The sequence below is a fragment of the Cavia porcellus genome, unplaced genomic scaffold (genome assembly GCF_034190915.1).
Source record: "Cavia porcellus strain 051 isolate PalLab524CR breed Dunkin Hartley unplaced genomic scaffold, mCavPor4.1 scaffold_31, whole genome shotgun sequence".
Taxonomy (NCBI): Eukaryota; Metazoa; Chordata; class Mammalia; order Rodentia; family Caviidae; genus Cavia; species Cavia porcellus.
The window spans coordinates 1,021,286-1,040,375 of record NW_026947514.1 but is presented as its reverse complement, the minus strand read 5'-3'; the positions used below and the strand labels follow the sequence as shown (position 1 = coordinate 1,040,375).

General features: G+C 58.4%; 3 long non-coding RNA genes across 3 annotated transcripts; 2 read left to right on the top strand and 1 right to left on the bottom strand.

Moving 5' to 3' along the window:
• Positions 1-1,774: 1,774 nt before the first annotated feature.
• Positions 1,775-5,420, top strand: LOC134474150 (uncharacterized). Its single transcript, XR_010044796.1, has 3 exons — positions 1,775-2,566; positions 3,606-3,738; positions 4,362-5,420. It is a non-coding gene; the product is annotated as an uncharacterized LOC134474150 (long non-coding RNA).
• Positions 1,929-7,940, bottom strand: LOC134474151 (uncharacterized). Its single transcript, XR_010044797.1, has 2 exons — positions 7,814-7,940; positions 1,929-4,982 (listed from the first exon to the last, which is right to left on the bottom strand). It is a non-coding gene; the product is annotated as an uncharacterized LOC134474151 (long non-coding RNA).
• On the top strand, positions 7,833-8,694 carry LOC106026045 (uncharacterized). Its single transcript, XR_001199665.2, has 2 exons — positions 7,833-7,974; positions 8,434-8,694. It is a non-coding gene; the product is annotated as an uncharacterized LOC106026045 (long non-coding RNA).
• The last annotated feature ends 10,396 nt before the right edge of the window (positions 8,695-19,090 follow it).

Genomic DNA, 19,090 nt, shown 5'->3' with positions numbered 1-19,090 from the left:
CCCATCCTGGTGGCCTGGGCCCAGGTCACAGTGTCAGCAGAAGCTAGGGGAGGGGCTGCCAGCGCCTTCCAGCTTCCAGGTGCCATGCTCCTGGACTGTCCCCTCCCTGTCCTCGAAGCGGTGGCCATGTTTGCTCTCTGATGAGCTCTGTCCCCTGGCTCCCTTACCTCAGGACACCTGGGATACACTTAGTACCCCAAGAGCCCCTGGTGGTCTCCAAGCTCAGGAGTCACCTCCCAGTCACCTCCTGCTGCCCTCTTCCCCTTGAGCTGCAGGGACCAGCATGGATACCTCTGGGGGGCTGTGAGAAGCCAGGTAGCTTGGTGCCTGCCTGTAACCCTAGCACTCTGGGAAGCTGAGGCAGGAAGATTGAGTTTGAGATCAGTCAGGCACCTTAGGGACTTCCCGAGACTCTGTCTCAAAATAAAAAAATGTAGGGGCTGGGAATTTAGCTCAGTGGCATAAGTACCTGCCTTGCAAGTGTGTGGTCGTGAGTTTGATCCCTGGTACTGATAAAAACGAAAAAGACAAAATAAAAATAAAACATGAAATACGGCTGTGTCAGAGCCCACCGTGAAGGTCCTGCATCCATGCCTAAGGGGGTGGAGCTGGGAGCGTGAGGCCCTGGACGGAGAAAGGCCTGGAATTTCCTGCAGCTGTGCCCACACCAGGAGCCTCATCTCGGGGAGGCTTGGAGTGGAGGCAGTCATATGCTCAGCCCTTCCAAACTGTGCACCTGCTCAGCACCTGAGGGCCACCACCATGGGATCCCACAGTATGGAGAGATGGGGCTGGCAGGAGCAGACACCCAGGCAGTGGAGGTTAAGGTTGGAGGCCCGTGACCAGGTGTCCTGAGATGGTGGGGGCACTGGCAGAGATCCTGAGAGGCCAGAGTGGTGCCAGCAGCCTTGGTGGCAGTGGAAGGGGTCATTCTGGTGAAGGGACCAGGCCAGAGGGCCTGGACTTGGGCTTGGGGCAGGGGATGGGGCCCACTGGACTGCTCAGGGGCCTGGGTGGACGGGGAGTCAAAGCCTGCCTGACCACCTCAGCCATCACTTCTCTGTGTTAATGAACTTGGTTTGGATTTGTGGTCACTGCATGTTTGTGGCCCCCTGCATCCTACTCTGCAGCTGCTCTGGGGGCTGTGAGAGGCTGAGCTGAGAAGACTGGGCCCCCATCTGACCCCTCCTTGCCACCATGCTGGCCTCTATGAACCTCTGTGTTCCTCTACATGTGCTACCCAGAGCCATCTGCCTGCCCTCCCCGGTCTGGCCTCTCTGGGGGCCACACGAGCCAACTGCTCTGGGCACAGGGTCAGCTCCAAGGCCACCTCCTAGCAAGGGCAGCCTGGCTACCCAGGCTGGAGATGCCCTGTTCTCTTGTCCTTGTGCTGGGAACTCCCCTGGCAGCTGCAGAAGCCCACCCCATCTCCTGCCTCCAGGGCCTCCAAGGCCTTGCTCCAAGTCTGCACACCTTCCTCCAGGTCTGTCCAGCCTGGAACCCAATGAAGCCCCGCCCACCCCTCCATCACAGTCCTCTCCCTCCAGGCACCTCCCGCCCTGGGGCTCAGGTACCAGACTGGGGGCTTGGTGACAGCAGCAAGAGAAGCAGTTGCTAGGCAACCCTCCCACACACATATTTGGGGGGGCTGCTCAACAGGAAGGGGACCTGCTGACTTCTTAAAATACCAGCCCTCTGCAGTGCATGTGTGGTCCCAGGGAAGAGGGCTGGCAGTCCCTCAGCGCCGCCCCCCCAGCCTCCGTGGCTCCGCAGACCTGGCCATGCGAGACTAACCACGTTGTCCCTTCTTGTCATGGTCCTTAGCCCTGCAGACAGGGACCTGTGATTGTTGTGACTCCAGCAGGCATTTGCAAAGCCTGCCATGTTATTCTTGAGTATGAAATCCTCACGACACATCCCAGACGATCTGTTAAGTGAATTCTGCTTGCTGTATATAATTATAGACAAAGAGAGCCGCTAATGGGCCGGTGTCACCCCGCGGAGGTCTGCGGGTGGCCAGGGACTGACATCAGTCCTGGATCCTCTGATACTCTTATCAATGATTTACGGGGAAATAAAGGGCCTGCCTGTCAAGTTGCTCCTGAAACAAAGGGAAGAGGATGCAACTCAGAATCCTAATTCAGTCCTCTGTGCGCGCGGATGGCTCGACACTAAAACTCCAGGAAGTGGAACGACACAGCACCACAGTCCACAAGGGCAGTAAGTCGAGCCCTGGCCTGCGCGCCCATCACAACTTCTCAGCGGATCTCCCGTCAGCAGAGTGGAAGCCGAGCTGGGAGGTGGCGTCTGTGAGACTCCTATCTAACAAAGACTCACATCCGCAGTAAAGAAAGAGAGTACATTAATTTTTCAAAAAGCAGGAGGGGAAGCAAGTGAATAGAAAAATAGGCAAATATTTGCATTCGCACTTTGTGAACCGGGCTCTCCGGACGCCTGTAGACGCAGGGAAGATGCAGAGCCAAACGCCTCAGCCGGCGGGAAGGGTGAGCTGTGTCCCTGGTGTGAGCCTGGACTCTGCCAGGAGCAGGCAGCGGCTGAACAAAAGGTAGACGCCGCACGTGGTGGGGGGCGGGGCAGGGAGTCCCCCCCTTCCCGGAGGTCCTGCTTTGATCAGTGCTGAACAAAAGCACTGTGGCCCAGCCCGTGCGCCCTGGGGGACAGGCGGGTGCAAGTGGGGTGTAAGTGAGCGCACTGCTCAGTGGGAGAATTCGGGAACTCTGCCTCACAGCTGGAAGCGCGGCCACAGGCAGCGCCAGAACCAGCCCTGGGTGTTCCACACGATGCTCCAGAATAAGGGACGTGGGGGCTGATTCTGCCGTGGGCAACAGGCAACAGAAGCCCAGGAGCCCGTGCGGCTGCACTGATGCCCGCTGGTGAACCCCAGCTCTGGAAGCCCAGGCAGGAGGGCGAGTCTGAGTCCTGCCTGGATCACGGCCACTTGTGAGACCCCGTCTCAGAATGTGAAGTAAAGGGGGTGGGGATGCAGCTCAGCACAAAGGCCCTGGATTCAGCCCTCAGCTCTGGAAGAAAAGGAACCAGAGTTAACCGCTGTGCCAATGCAAAACACGTGAAGAGGGACACTGTGGACAGTGACTGCTTACATTTTACAAACTACAATAAAAGGCACGAGGCCATGAATTCCCCTCAAACACACCCCACCCTCTCACACACATACTATCATTCGAGCCACTTTCTGAGCAGCTCAGAGTCCTCCTCTGTGGCCCTCTGTACCCGACGTGATCAGAACCACTGTGACTGCTGCTGCCGGGCACCATTCACACAAAAGCAGCTTGCACAGGCGGACGCTGCTCCTCACCCAACTCCCTCAGTGGGTCCCGCCGGCGAGGGCTGGGCCTTCCCAGAGTCAGACCACTGGACTCTCCGGGAGTCAGAATGACTGCGGCCGGCCGGGGAGCGTTTTCAATTGATGAAGGCAGCTGGGGCAGTGTGATGCGAGGCTTTACGGCAAGATGGGGGAGTTCTGGGGCTTTAGTGGCCGGTTCTTAGACTGTAGTGGACATTTTTTAAAACGTGAATATTCACTGTGTCTTTTGATCACTCTTCTCTCTGGTTTGATCTCGTAGATTTTCACATGTGAAAGTCAAAACCAGCAGAAACGAGTGTACAGTGCAGGGAGTAAGAACAGAGGCAGCCCCAAGATGGAGACCCTGCTGGGGGCTCTGGCGCTGTTCTTTCTTGGTCTAATTCTGGCTACAGGTGAGTTTTCACCTAAGCATATCAGTCACCACTCCTGGTCTGTGTGTGCATGTGTGTGTGCATGTGTGTGAGTGTGCTCCAGCTGGGGGCACATGTCTGTCTGTTGTTTTGATTCCCACAAGTAGAGCACACCTGGGATCCCTGAGTGAAGGGACAGAGGAGGCCGGTGAGGCATGGCAGGTAGTTTTGGGCTGTGGCACAGGAAGGAGGACCTTGCAGGTGCAGGCAAGTCAGACTGAGTTAAGAGGCACACACTGAGCACAGTGAAGCTGGGGCGGCCCGAATTAGACAGCCAGATGTACAAGGAAGCTGCATCTTGGAAGAGCCTTGGATGTCCCCACAGGGGCCCTCGAGTGTAGGTGGGTGCATGGTGGGCGCCACGGGGCAGTGGACAGCAAGTGACAGCTGAACAGCTCCCAGGTGGTGTAGGGCGGGAGACAGGCGCATGCCATGCAGCCAGAGAGAGAATCTGCAGGCCTCAAATCACCACCAGACACCGAGACACATGGCAGGGGCAGCTCACACTGCATAGTTGTGGAGCTAGAGGCCCAGAGTCCTGTAGAGGTCACCTCCTCTCCATGTCCTCAGGTGGAGGACATGATGAGACTTCCTCTCTTCACCAGGTACAGGCTCATCAGATAAGACCCAGCCTCATCACCGCAACCTCAGAAATCCATCCCAGCAACACTGAAGGGCCCAGCCAGGAATCCAGCAGGGTGCGGACCTTGGCAGGAGGTGAACAAGCTCAGGATTAAAGCGACTTTGGACCAGCATGGACAAGCCTCCCAGGTGGGTCCTTGCAACAGCCAAGTTGGTTCCTGTCAGACTGTTCTCCCCAAGATGACGACAGTCCACACTGGACCGTACACCCTACGACGGCTTTCTGAAGGCACTGGAGATGGCCCAGCCCCTGGAGCTGAGCGCCACCTGCCCAGCACCGTGCATGTGGGTCCCAGATGCTATCTGGAGTCCAACAGAAAGTACATGGTCTTCCTGGGCAGGTGACAAGGCAGACATAAACTCAGCCACAGAGAGGTGGGGGTGGGGCGCGTCAAAGGAAGAAAGGAAACAGACCGGAAGGAGCAGATCCAGAAGTCTAAGCGGGAACTCTCCCCTCGCTGCCCCAGCCACAGTTCAGAGAGTCAGTGGAGATTCGGGCTGTGAGGACAGAGGCTCCGTGGCCTGAACCCCAGGCTGATTGTGAGGGTCTTCAGTCCAGAGGGTAGAACCCAGATGAGTGGAGACTGAGGAGACAAGAAATTAAAGTGGCTACTGATAATATATATGACGTTATAAAAGCAGTAGAAAAGTAGAAATCATAAAAAAAAAAAAACTGAGAGAAACACTAGACGGAAGACACCCAACCGAAATTAAAAGTGGGATGGATGAGTGTCACGGTTTTTGTCTGTGGCCCCCAGGCCTCATGAGTTTGCACCGTGCATTTGTAATGGTTCATTGTCTAGTGCTTGGATTGATGGTGTCAGTGCTCCACCCACAAAGGGGTGGAGCCAGGGTGTGATGTAATGGCAGGAAGAAGGTGTGACTTGCTCTTTGCTGGTTCCTGCTTGCTGTTTGCAGCCACCAGGAACTGCACCCCAGCCATGCCTGCTTGCCTTGGAGCCAACTGAGAGTATGGACTGAAACCTCCAAAACCTATAAGAAATAAACCTTTCCTTTCCCAACTTGGTGCTTCAGGTATTTTGTCTCAGCGACGAGTAAAAAGTAACTAAGACAATGGGTATAGCAGTAGGAGCAGAAAAGACAATGCAAGGAGCGAGTGAACTTGCAGAGATGAGGATTGGGACCCTCCAGCAGGGGGACAAGCCCCAGTGAGGAGGAACGTGTGTGTCAGGTCCCGTGCAACAGTGCCACACTCAAGGGATGGGCAGGCTAGGCCGGAGGAGAGGAGCGGACAGGGCAGAACCTTATATCCAAATTGTGGCTTAGAGTCCCAAAGGCTGAGGAAAGACCCTGATCTGCAGGTTTGAAACCCTTAGATGCCCAAGCTCATAAAGCTACAGCAGAACCCGGGGAGAAGCACTGGAGGCTGAGGGGCTCTCCCCAAAGCCAGTCCTGAGCTGGCACCAGATTGATGGGGGGGCTCCGGAGGAGGGCTCCAGAGGGGAACAGTGCCAGAAGATGGTGGAGGGGAGGCTGCAGCCTACTCCTGGAAACTCCCCCCACATACAGCAGAAGCCTTCTGAGAGAAGGAAAGTAGAAGAAAAAAGCTTCAGATATGAGACAATGAAGACCTTCGGCCCCGCAAAAATGCACTACAGGAAACACGGGAAGCCTTCACAGCTCCTAGACTCCTAGGCAGAAACTTGAGGCCCGGCTCCCAGCAAAGAGCAGCCTGTGAAGCGGGGGCTGAACAGAGCCACCTCTGCCCAGCCCTGCCGTGCTGAGCCCCCCTCGGACCATGTCAGGGTTGCTGCCCGCTGGCGCAGGTGGGCTCTTGACTGGGAATGCTGGCTCACACGCTCCTCAGCGGAGGGTTCCAGGATAAGGGAAGCACCTGTGTGCCACATGCTGGCTAGGACTCTGGGCCCGGGGGAGGCTGGGGCCCCAGCACAGGCTCAGTGCACGCACAGCATGGCCTCCATGTGCTCCCTGTGAGGCACTGGCACCAGAGTCTGGGACAGCAGGAGTGCGCCTCCCGGGCTCCCTGGCTCTTGGTGCCCAGAGCCTGGGAGGTCAGTGGTGTGGACCCTGCGTCCCCAGTTTCTGTTCTGAGCCCCACCTGCAACCCCTCTGCCCCCCCAGCTGTCCCCAGCTGTGGTCCCTCTCTGCAGAATCCTGGGGTGAGGCTTCGGCATTAATGAGTGCAGAGGCTATTCTGTCCCATACTCCTGTGTCCCCTTGCTGCACTGCCCACGTGGCCAGAGATTTTTCTAGAAAGTGTGTAACCACCACCCAGCTGGCTCTGCAGCCGACTCTGGCTCAGCCCCCCTGGTGCTCGAGGCCTGCACTGGCCCCTGTGTCCCTTCAGCCAGGAGTGGCCCGGCCCTGACAGCCTGAGAGTGAGGCGAGTCTGGAGGAGGGCAATGCCCCGCCCGCCCAGCCTGTAAATATGGATTTGTGCCTCAGGACAGGAGGCACAGCCCGGCCTAATTAGACGCGGTGGGTGCCGGGCTGCATCAAAGGGAGCGGCCGTCCTTCCCTTCCAAGGGCAGCAGCTGTTTTCTCCGCCCCGGAACCATCTCTGACAGCGGCTCTGGGGCCGGCTATTTAATTAGGACTGGAGGTTCCCCAGCCCCAGGAAGTGATTTGATTCCTGTGTTTCCTTTGCTGAGTCCAGGGCCCCTCCCCCTCCATCTGCACGGTGCACCCCCTCCCCCTCACTCTGTCCAGCCCCTGCCTGCCCCTCACTGCCATCACGGTGTCCGAGGCTTTGGAGGGATCAGCCAGGAGGAGGCGAGGGCTGGGCGGTGGGGCTGCCTGGCTGCTGGCTCAGCTTCAATCACAGGCCTCAGCCCACACAGGTCTCCAGGCCAGCGCACTTCACACCCTGGACTTGAGCCTGGACAGTGACTCAGCTGCCTGGCGCGTGCACCAGTGTGTGGGTGTGTGGGGAGTGCTGTGCCACACCTGTATGTGCACATGTGTGTCTGTGTTGTGTGCACATGCATGTGCATACCTGTTTGTGCATGTGTGTGCAAGCCTAGCAGCATTCTCTGTGGTCCCCTCAATCTGCTCACGCCCTCCAGATGCACCTGGCTGAACACAGGGCAGGTGCCGACGCCCCCTGGACCCTGAAGGGATTCTGGGCCTGGGGTTGGGGAAGGGCTCTAAGATGCAGCTCTGCCCCTGGTCCTCTCTAGGCTCAGTTTACCTATTGATGCAAATGCGTGTGGTTAGAATGGGGCTACACAGTAGCCCTCAGTCCCTCCCTCGCGGCATAAGGATGCAATGGGTGTTGCTGACCATCCCCTTCTCAGGAGGACAAAGGTCAGTGTGCCCTGCCCCACTCTGCCTGGGATCCTCCGCTGTGTGGGAGGCGCTAATGAGAAATGTCAGCCAGGCTCTTCAGGGGAACGCGCCGCCCCGAGCAATTTCTTAAAAGGAAAATTCCAACCTTCAGGGTCCTTTGAGTACACTGCAGATGAACCACACGCAGCCAAGGCAGCTCCCGGGATTCCGAGGGGCTGCGGGTTCCGGAGAAAGCCTGATTTCCATCTGGTCCCCGGACACGTCTCCTGCCTTCTTAAGGAGTCGTTCATCACACCCCGCCGGAAGGTGAGGGGATCCTCGCTAACAAATTACTGTCATTGTTATCCCCTCCCCGCCCCCACACATGCATTCATGCATCTTCCGCCAGGCTCGAGCAGCCATCGACGGTATCGATCCCCCGCCCCGCACACAAGCCTCTGGGTGCCCCCCCAGGTCAGCCCTGCTGGACCAGTGCTGCTCGCCTATCCTCTGGGCAGGGCCCCACCTGTCCCTGCCCTGCTGGGCCGTGGGGCCAGCCCCAGCATGACTCTCAGTGGTCACTGGGTGGACTCTATGCAGCATCGGTCAGTGTGTGACAAAGGAAGGAGAGAAGGAGGAGGGGAGGAAGGAAAGGAAGGAAGAGAAAAGAAGAGAAGGAGGAAAGGAAGGAAGGAAGGGAGGGGGAGGGGGAAGAGGAAGTGACCAGGGGAAGCCTGAGCCCCAGGGGAGCCCCTCCTGACCCTCCCTCCTGCTCCTTGGAGGCAGGCGATTGAGCCTCAGGACCTGGTCCACTGGAGCAGCCGCGGGCCCTCCCAGGCTTCCTGTCCGCTGCGGCCGCACGGGATCCACACCACGTGTGTCTTCTGCCCAGGGCGCTGCTGTCACACAGAGCGCGGGAGGCAGATTTACACGGAACTTCCTGAATTGCTTTCTTTCCTATTTTATGAAATACCTCTCTAAATGTCTACATATAGCTCTCTTGAGGGACGGAGGGAGAAAAATAGCAATTAAAGTCTTGTCATCCGACTTGTTCAGGCCGTTAAGTTGTTCAATCTTGCATAAAAAATCGGCGTGAGCACTTGACGTGGGAGCGGAGCACCTGGCGGGCTGTAAATGTAAATCAGCGCGTAACGATATGAGCCCCCTCCCTCCACGGCTGCCGCTATGGCTTTGCACTCCTGCGCCAGCTGCTTGACCGGGCCTCAGATGCCGCACCCCAGCAAAGGGCCTGTGTGTCCACGCAGGCCTCGGTGGAGGCCTGGCCCTAGCCCCTGTCCTTCCCCAGCCACCAGTCCCAGAATCACATGTCGGGGAAGCTCGGGCTGCACAGTCCCGACCCTGCCTGCCCAGGGAGCCCTGGATCCCAGGGAAACGAGGCAGGGAGGAAGCTTGGGGCCCAGGGCTGGCTTGCGGGGAGCCAAGGAGAGATACGCAGACCTAGCTGCCGTGCTGGAGGCAGGAACTCTGGTGCATGGGTGCCCTGTGCTGCTGCAGACTCAGGTCCCCGTTTACGCACTGCAGGAGAAAGATTGCTGTACCTGTGGAGATTCATTTCCCTCTGAGAGAGGGTCATTGGCTTTGACGTGTGTGGCGTAGTTCAGTTATTTATCATAACGCCGGAGAGGCTGGAGAAAGTGCCAGACTGTGTTTAACGGCAGCCTCCACGCAAGGTGACAGGTGGGGGCGGTGGGGATGCCGAGCTCCTCCCGCCCAGCAGTAGCCTCATGTCCAGTGTCCTGGGAGAAGCAGACAGATGCAGGGCCCAGCCTCGACGTGATTCTCCAGGGGCAGGTTGGCTCACCACAGCCCATGGGGAGCAGTGGGGCCCCAAGCCCACCACAGAGAGCTGGTGGCTGGGTGTGAGGCACCTGTAACAGAGTGACCACTGCTGGGCTCCTGCTGTACCTCAGCGCCAGGGCCCCAGTACCTGTGGATGCCGGCCAGGCCCTGAGGCCACGCTGTGAGGACTTCCTGGAACTGTGGAGGCAGAGAGCCTGAGAGCTGCCCCACCCAGAGGGCTGTGTGGCTAGAGGTAGAGGGAAAGGCTGTGGCTGCTGCCCAGCTCCAGAGCAGCCCCAGACTCCTCTGTGCTGGGCAGCCCTGGCCTGTCCTGCCCGATCCTGCAGGTGCTGAGCCGGGGCTCCTCCCACCCAGGGGCCAAGCCGGCTGCCCCTCCCACAGCCTCTCTCTTGCTGAAGAGCGTGCCGCCTGCTGTGGCCACTCTGCCTGCCAGGGGCCACCTGGTGGTGCTGGGCACTTGGTTGGGCAGATAGCAGACCTGGGGGACCCTAGCAGCACCCCCCGGGCGATGGAGACCCACTGCCCTAGCACAGGGTGGGTGGAGGGGTCCTGTGTCCTGCACCATGGCCTGCCCTCCCCACACAAGCTGAGACAACGTCCCGGCGATGGTCATTTGGAGTCCTCTATGTCGTTGACCATGGTGGCCCCTGGCCCTCAGTGCCCCTGTGTGCTTTGATCTACAGCGCGGAGCGCAGAGGTCGGTGCCCTCTCCAGAGCTGGCCTGGCTGGGGTTCTGCACGGCTCTCGGCGTCTCAGCCCGCATTTATTTACACCACTGGAGTGTGAATTCTATGAATAAATTTTATTATCGCAGGGCTTCAGGTGACAAAAACATGAAAGCTGCTGGCATCATGAGCACCCAACCCCCCTATCCCACCAGGCCATGGGAGGGGCCTCCTGGGAACCTCATTTAGATTTTAATTAAACTGACTTTCCCCAAACAATATGCAGTAAATTAGTGCCAAGCAGGGCTGGCAGCATCCAGGCACCAGGCAGCGCCAGGCTGTCGGGTACCTAGGCTCTCACATGACCCCCTCGGCAGTGTCAGTCCTGCTGTGTGAGGGTAAACTGAGGCCCATCGAGGGCTGGGTCTGGTCCTGGGGCACCATGTCCCCCCATTCCTAGCCTTGTGAAGAGGCAGCCTGTCTGGAGAACATGGCTCGGTCTAGGAGGAGTGCTGGCCTCACTCTTCTTGGTCACTTTCCATCACTGAGAACAAACACCTGACTCCCACAGCACCCCACGATCCGACCCCTCTGCACTTGGGGTCCACATCACTGCTGTCCCCTGCCACGGCCGACAGGCTCTGTGCTGGCTGCTGTGTGAGGCTTGAGCCTATCCATCCCCAGGGCCTGTGGCATCTTCCTGTGGAGAAGTCGCTGTCCTGGGGCTTGGGCAGAGGAGGGGATGGGCTTCCCACAGTGACTAACGAATCACACAGCTGTGGATTCTGACAGCCAGGGGGTGACCTCAAGCCTGGCGGGGGAGCTGGGGCGGCTTTGCTGTGAGCCAGGAGTCGGTGGTCCCTGAGTCAGCTGGGGCTTGGGCTGCTGTTGTCTCCCAGAACCTGGATCCCAGCCTGGTTTCCGAGGTCCCAAAGGCCTGGGCTCCCACAGAAGGCCAAGTCAGGCAGGGTTCCCCACTTCCAGACTAGTGGACCCCACGCAGCTTAGGCTCACTCCCGGGCAGCAGCGCAGCAGAGAGGGACCTCCAAGGACCCAGTGGATGGGGCCCCCTTGAGCCAGGACATCGCCTGGAGAAGCCAAAGCCCAGCTTCAGGTGACTCTGAGCCGGGCGGCACAGGGCCGCCACGGTGCCCATGGTCGCCGGCGGGCGGTCATCCCCGTCCGTCTGACATTTGTCCTGGCAGCCGGCTGTCCCTGCCACTGCGCGGCAGTAACATTTCATGGCGGTTTTACTTTTGAGGCGTCACGGCCTGCTGGTTTTATGGAACTGCTCTCAGATTCCCCCACCCTTGCGGGGCAGAACAGCTGTTTCACAGGGCCTGGGGTTAAGTGGGGGAGCTGCCCGCTGGCTGAGCCTCCTGTCTGTCCATTCTGGGACAGGGACGGCCGTAGCCAGGTGGGAGCCCCCAGAACCCAGGCTGGATCAGGAAGTCTTACAGTGTGAGCTGGCAGGGTACCCAGCACCCTAGAATGGTGCCAACTGGAAATTCTCAACAGCTGTGGGTCGATGATGGGCTCATGTGGCTCCCTCTCCCACTGCCCCCCGTGACCTGGTCAGCGGCCCACAGTAGCCCTACACCCCTGGGGGGCAGGAGCCTGCTAGGCATGAGGTAGTAGCTGCCCCTTCCTGGCCTGGGCTCCAGATTGGCTGCTCTGAGAGACACAGGATGAAGGCGGCTGGCTTGTGCCGTCTGTCCCTGGTGGTGGGGACTTGGGGCAGATGCTGCTGCTGCTGCTAGATGGGTACTTTCCATAGTGAGTCTTGGGGACCCCTGCCTGTGCCCCACCTCCTAGGGCCTCTCGGAGGCAGCTCTGGGGCATGTGGAAGAGCCCAGCTCAGTGGGAGAGGGTGAAACGGCCCTGGGCCAGACCAGCGACCCAAGGTGGGTCCAGAGAGGGCCTTGGTGCTGCGTTTGCCTCCAGCGTCCAGCTCTGGGTGGAAGGCAGGAGGGTATCAGCTTGGGAGATGATGGAGGAGTGGTGGGGCAGTGGGGGGCTGAGAACCCTGCAGGGTCCAGGGTGGCCTTGGCCAGCCCTGGGCCTGGAGCGGCCCCTACAGAGCCCCTGCAGCCCCAGGACAGTGGCCACAGGGCCCACACCCTGCTGTCTCTGGGCGCCTTGGGGCCTCCCCATCACGGGCAGCTTCACACCCAGCTCCCTGGCCTTTGGGAGAGGCTGGCCTGCTGCCTCTGCTGGACCTTGTCCCCGTCTTTGAGAAAACCAGGCTCCTGATGGGATGCATCCCCCATCTCCCACTGCTGCAGTGCTGGAGGTGGAAGAGGGACCAGGACCTGTGGCCACCCATCTCTGCCTTGGGGTGACCGCAGGTGGAGACCCAGCCTTGGGCTGAGGACCTTGAGGCGCTCATTGTCCTTACCCCACAGTCAGGACAAGTGGGCCCTTGAGGTGGGGAAACTGAGGCTGAGAGGGGTGGCGCAGGCCTGAATTGGCACCTGGGCGCTCCAGCTGCCTCAGGCAGCCTCAAGCCCTGAGCACCTCCTACCTCAGCTACCCACAGGGCGGAGGTCCCCAGGGAGCTTACCTGTGCTTTGGGGGTGGTCACTTTGGTGTCATGTCCATGGTCCCAGGCCTTGTGGGGAGTTGTTCCCATTTGACACAGGAAGTGGGGGCTCAGACCAGGCCCCTCAGGGCAGCCTCGGATCTCAGCGTGACCTCCGGGCTACCGGGCGGCACAGATCCTCCAGAGCCCACAGACGCACCCCTCCCGTGCTTGTGTGTGAGTGTGCGCAAGCGTGACTGTGAAAGTTTGCAAGTGTGTGTGAGCAGCTGTGAGTGTGGAGACTGTGGGTGTGAGTGACCATGAGTGTGAGCAACTGTGGGTGTGCGCAGGCCTTCAGAGGCAGCAGCAGAACCCTGGTACCGGGCCCAGGACTCACCAGCAGCCCTCGGCCTCAGTGACCCCTGTGCTCCTCCAGTACAGCTGGTGACTCCCACAGGCTGAGCCCGCCCCCCACTGGCCCTTCCGGTGTCCTCCCTCTCCAGGTTGGTTTGGGGGTTCAGCGTGGCCTGGCCTCTGTGACAAGCCACTTGTCTGCAGGTACCCTGTGACACACCCAGAGCTGTCAGTCAGGACTGATTCCTTTCCCTGTGGGTTTTGTTACAGCAGACAAAGGGAAAGAAACACACAAAACTGATCATGTCCAAAGCACCTGTTGCTTGTGAAGGTGCCGTTTGCCAAAGTCACCTCTGCTCTTCCCTCCAGGCCAAGGAGGATGCAGGATCCCGGCCACCAGGGAGCCTCACAGAGCACTCAGTGATGTGGAGACCCACAGGGCGGCAGGGGTCTCCAGGGACGCCCCCACGTGGCACGACCCTGCAGCGTGGATGGTGCTCAGGAGGAGTCCTCAGGAGGAAGAGCAGAGGGCACAGAGGGAGGTTGGGTAGGAGCGGGCAGGAGAAGGAAGGGGACACTGGGAGAATGGAGGAGCAGAGCAGGAGAGACGGGAGACTGGAGAGGGCCGTGCAGGGACGGCCTCAGGGGCGGAGTGACCCGGGGAGTCAGAGGCAAGCAGGAGCCACAGCCCCGGCCGAGGGCAGCACTCAGGCCCAGGCCGGACAGACAAGGGCACTGTCAAGGACGCGGTCGGGGACGTGGTTAAGGATGCGGTCAGGGATGTGGCCAGGTACGTGGTCAGGCCCACCATCAAGGCCACAGTCAAGGCCACTGTGAGGCTCCGGAAGGGGAGAAGATGGAACAGAAAAGACAAAGCACTAAAAGGGACAGACAAGAGAAGCAGGAAAGGGAACGGCACAGGGACACGGAGGCCCCCAGGCGGTGTCCAGGTGTCCACGTGGAAGGTGGCTGACAGCCGCTGTTCTGCCCCCGGGAGGGAAGATCAGGGCTCCAACCCTGGCCTCATTGTCACTGGGGTGGGGACTCCAAGGTGCGCCCGGCAGGACCTGGCTTCCGGTCCCCACACATGCAGCCCCCCCACCCCGCCTGCCTGCTGAGACCCAGGTGCAGATCCTGAGGACGGAGAGCAGGGTTCAAGCCTTCGGGAGGAGGCTGCTCTCGAAACAGTCTTGCAGCCAGGTGCGCCTGCCTCCGGCCTGCTGAGGAGACATCCCACAGCCACAAGAGGGGCGGAGAGGGAGGGGGCTGTGTGGGACCCAGCCGGGAACAGGGCAGGGCTGTGCCTAAAGAGGAATCTAAAGCCTGAGATCCCTGTGTTTCCCCGCCCCGCTCCCCGCCTCAGGGCCAGAGGCCTCTACCCTCCCACCAGCCACTGTTCCGTGCTTGTCTTGTAGCCACAATATATGCAACCACCAAATGTTTCATTGAACTTTTTTTTTGGTACAGGAACTCAAACTCAGGACTTCGAGCTTGTCAGGCAGGCCTTGTGCCTGTGAACTATATTCCCAATCCCCCAATGAACTTCTGACTCTGTAAAATCCCCTCATCTCAAAATGTAACACTTACAAAAGCTCTGCTTCATTTGACGCCAGCCCAACCCATTTTAAACTAGACCGTAAAACTTTCCCTGTCCCCTGCTTGGGGCTCAGAATCTGGAGTATGTACCTCCCTGGGCTCAGCCGCTGATAAAAAGCTCTGTTTTCTCCGCTCTGAGGGCCTGATTGGTTTCTTGTGCTACCAGAGATTTGTGATTCCTACAACAAGGGGCAGGCTGACCAAAACACTCCTCATGGGATCCACCACCCTGGGGACCCGGCCCGGCCCAGAGTGGCCTGTGGCAGAGGTGAACCCCGAGGCAGCATCCCCTAGTGTGCCCTGCAGGATCGGGCCGTCCCTGCCCACTGATGAGTGTGGTGACTGCCTGGGTGTGCTGGTCGGATGCCACACCCAACACTCACGGAGCTGAGCAGCCCAGCCCTGTATCTCTCCAGAGCACAGTCCAGGCGCCTGGCCTGAGTGGACAGCAGAAGCCATGTCCAGAGCCCAGGACCTGCCTGGCCTGCTGGAGAGTTTGTTTTGAAACTCAGCAGCCGTTGCCTGGGGACCCTGCCAATAGCAGCCAACAGGACAAAGGAGATACATGTTTACCCAGCCATGACCCTGCCTTCCCTGTCCGGCTGACCTGGGCCCCAGCCTGCGGCCTCTCACTCGTCTCCCAGGAAACAGAGGAGCGCTTGGCCTCCCCACTTGTGCCCAGGGTCACATGTGTGTGTCCCCTGCTGTCAGAGAGTGGGCTCCTTATCCAAGTCAGAGCTGGGAGTAATCAGCTCTGACGACCTTGAGACACCGTATGGGTCGTGGGAGGGGCTTTGATGGGAGAGGCTGCCGTCCCAGAGCATCACCGTCCACCTAAATGTCACTCACGGCACAGACACAAATAGAGATGCTGCTGAGCCCTGCAAGGACCCAGGAAGAATGTGGTTCACAGAGCGGCTAGGTCGTGAAGGAGAGGACCGGAAATGCTAAAATCTGTCCCACTGCAGGCCACTCACATGGGCACATTAACAGTGACAACAAGGTCAGTGACCTGGGGGCCCTTATGGGGTGCTCACGGTAGCTCCATGAAGACTGCTGCACTCCAGCTGGACAGAGAGCAGGACAGTGGGTGGGGTGGGAAGGTGGCCATGTGTCCACAGCCAGATGCCGCCTCCACCCAGGACCCAAAGCTGCTGGTCCAGCAAGGGTGCCTCAGGGACAGAGCCATAAGTGGCCAGCACAAGTGAACCTTGAGGTGGCTGGTGATGCCACGCTGCAGGGTGAGGTCACCACGGGGTGGGGCTTCAAGGTGGGGACTGCTGCTACCAAGGGAGCTACAGGGCAGAGGTCCAGTTCAGCACAGCCGCCCAGGGAGCCCGGCCGATCAGGCCTCCTAGCAGTGAGCGACCCTTGGTGCTTGGTTCTGAGGTACCATGCAGAGGGAAAAGGAAGCGGGGACTGGTACCAGCCTGGGGCCCCCAAGGAATCCCAAGGACTGCAGATGGCTCACGAGGTCAGAAAGGGACTTCTGGTTGTTTTTCCTCCAGTGGCAGAAGGCCCTGGGGAGTGACGCTCTGAGGGGAAGAGTCACAGGTGCAGTGGCCACAGGGCCCCAGCAGGTCCTACCCCACCCAGTAACAAGGTCCCAGTCACACTCGTGGTCCAGAGATGCTCACACCAGAGTTGATACACAGCTAACAGCAAAGGACCAAGGTCAATGCCCACACGACCCAGAGGGGCGACATCAGAAACAACTCCAAGCTGAATCAGCCTGAAAGGGCACAGACCCACACACTCAAAGGGGCCCCGGAGGAAACCTTTAAAAAGTTCTGTCATTCACCGCAGCACCCAGTGGTGCCCTGGGCTCAGATGGGGAAGAGGAACCCCTGGGCCATGTAGGCTGGGATGCAGTCCCGCCTCCTCTCCACCCAGTGACAATGAGCAGCAGTGGCTCTTGCTTGGGGTCAGCTGTGCCCAAGGAGCTGACCTTCCCCTCTGCCCCAGGGATTCATGGTAGCCCAGGGAGAGCATTCTGCACCCTCAGGGCTAAAGGCTGGCAGGACAGGGAACATTAGACCAACCAACCACAGCGAGGGGTCCTGGGTGGGGCACGTGTGCAGCTGGGACCTTGCAGTCTGAGCCCCTCTAGTGCAGGCAGCAATGCCCAAGTCCTGACCGCAGCTCCAGGTATGTGAAGCACGACTCGGATGCCGTCCTCTCTGGGGGTGATCACCCTGCTGAGTGTGACTGGAGAGCGTAGGAACAGAGAGGCCCAGGGCACCCCAATGCCAGGGGCCCCAGATCAGAAGGCAGGTCTGCCCTCCAGGCCTGGCTGCCCCCAAGGACCCCAGTGTGTAGGCTGCAGAGACAGAAGGAGCCTGGGCAGGTGGACTCTGGCTGCAAACGCTTTGAGCACCGCCCAGGCTCTGATGGTACAGGGCACAGGCAGAACCCAGGCCCGCGCTGGCGAGCAGAGCAGAGCCAGGAACTCGGGAAAAGACTGAGTGCTTGGCCTGGTGGCCAGAGCCCCGGGTCAGCCCTGCCTCTGCTCCTTGGCGGGGAAGGTCCCCTGCTGGGGACAGTGCGGTGTGCACACGACACTCTACCTCACAGCCTTTGTCAGACAGCAGGTCCAGCAGCCGACCGGCAAAAGGCACACATGCAAAGGACAGGGCAGGAAAGCACTCAGGGCAGGGTCGGCGGCGTCCGAGACGCGGGGTGAGGAGAAGGGCAAAGGCAGCAAGGAGGAGACTGTAAGAAAAGACGTAAAGGCCAGGACAGCACGCGAGAGAAGGGAAGAAAAGGAATTAAATGGACATTCCAGAACCGGAAAACACATCTCAAATTAAGAAAACCAACAGAAGGGTGTAACAACACTTAAAGGTTTTTAAATGTAATTTTCTGATTTTTTTGAGACAGGGTATCTCTGTGCAGTTCAGGCTGGCCTTGAACTCACTATGTAGCCCAAGCTGGCCTCAAACTCACAGCGACCCTCCTGCCTCAGCCTTCTGAGTGCTGGGATCACAGGTATGCACCACCACACCCCTTAAATTCAATTTTTAACACATGGAAATTGTACACAGTTACAGAAACCCATGTGCTTCTCCGATGCATGTGCGTGTGGTGTGATACTTAAGTCTGGGTAAACATTTCTATCACTTCTGGCATTTGTCACTCCTCTCTGGTGGAAACACATGAGACCCTTTTTCCAATGTTTCTGGAAACGCAGTGCCTGGCTATCGACCCTCCAGCCCCTGGTGACACCTGCGCGCGCGCTCTCTCTCTCTCTCTCTCTCTCTCTCTCTCTTTTTCAGGGCAAGAATTCTAATCTTTTTTATTTTTTAAAATCCATTTTACTCAAACATGAAAAGAAGAAAAACTACAACAAAATTTCAAAGCGCATCAATCAAGGGATAACAGTGGTATATATACTGTGCATTGTCATCCCCAGATCATTCACCCAGAGCACAGGACATCTGCCTTCAATTGTCCAAACAATACCAGTACAAATCTTTCTCTTCACTGAACTCAGAGAATTCAGTAGCATAGCTACTTTAATTATTTTCATATACACATATATACACACATACATATGTTGTTTCTTTCAGCTTTCATACTAATGAAACAATACGATGTTTATATGTGTTTCTTATTTATTTCATTAATGAGTATGTTCTCAAGGTGCATCCATTAACCTATAAAAGTGTCCAGTTTATCCTTATTTATGGCTGAATAATATTTCATCATATAGAAATACCACATCTTTTTTTATCCACTCCTCAATTGATGAGCATTTGGATTGTTTCCAAGATCTGGGTACTACAAACTGTGCTGTTATACACATGGGTGCACGTACATCACTGTGGTGACCTCCAGCTCCACCCACCTTTTCCCGAGAGCAGGGACTCCTGTGCCCTGCAGCTGAGAACCCTCAGCTCCTGCCCCTTGGCCGTCATGAAGGCCCTGGGGCGGCACACATGGCCGGCGTCCTGGCTTGTTTTCCTGGGATGGGGACACGGCTGTGGGGTTGCTGGTCCAGGAGGGGACTCTGTGTCTCATGGCATGGGCAAGCTCCAGACTAGCTCCCCCGGCTGTGCCAGTGACTCCACCGCTTGTCCCCACACATCCCCTCATCCTGGAGGACCGGCCTTAGGAGAGCCGCAGGATGAGGGCTTAGGGTTTGTTTGCTCTGTTTGCATTTTCCTGATGATTAGGGACGCGGAGTGGATTTGCATGGCTGTCAGCTGTTTGTGTGTCTTCCTTCAAAAATGTCTGTCCCAGTCCATGGCTTGTTCTAAATTTTCTGCTCTTAGGTTGCTGGAGCTGCTTACACAGGGGACACCGACCCCTTGTCAGAGGTCCCCTCGGAGGACGTCTCCCCTCCCTGCAGGCCGCCTCTCCATCTGCTGAGTGTTTCCTTTGCAGGGCAGTCGATGAGTTAGGACGATGAAAGACTTCCCGCATCTGAGAGAAGGCGAGAAGTGAGGGGAGATGAAGAAAACTCGGGGAGACTTGGGATGACAGC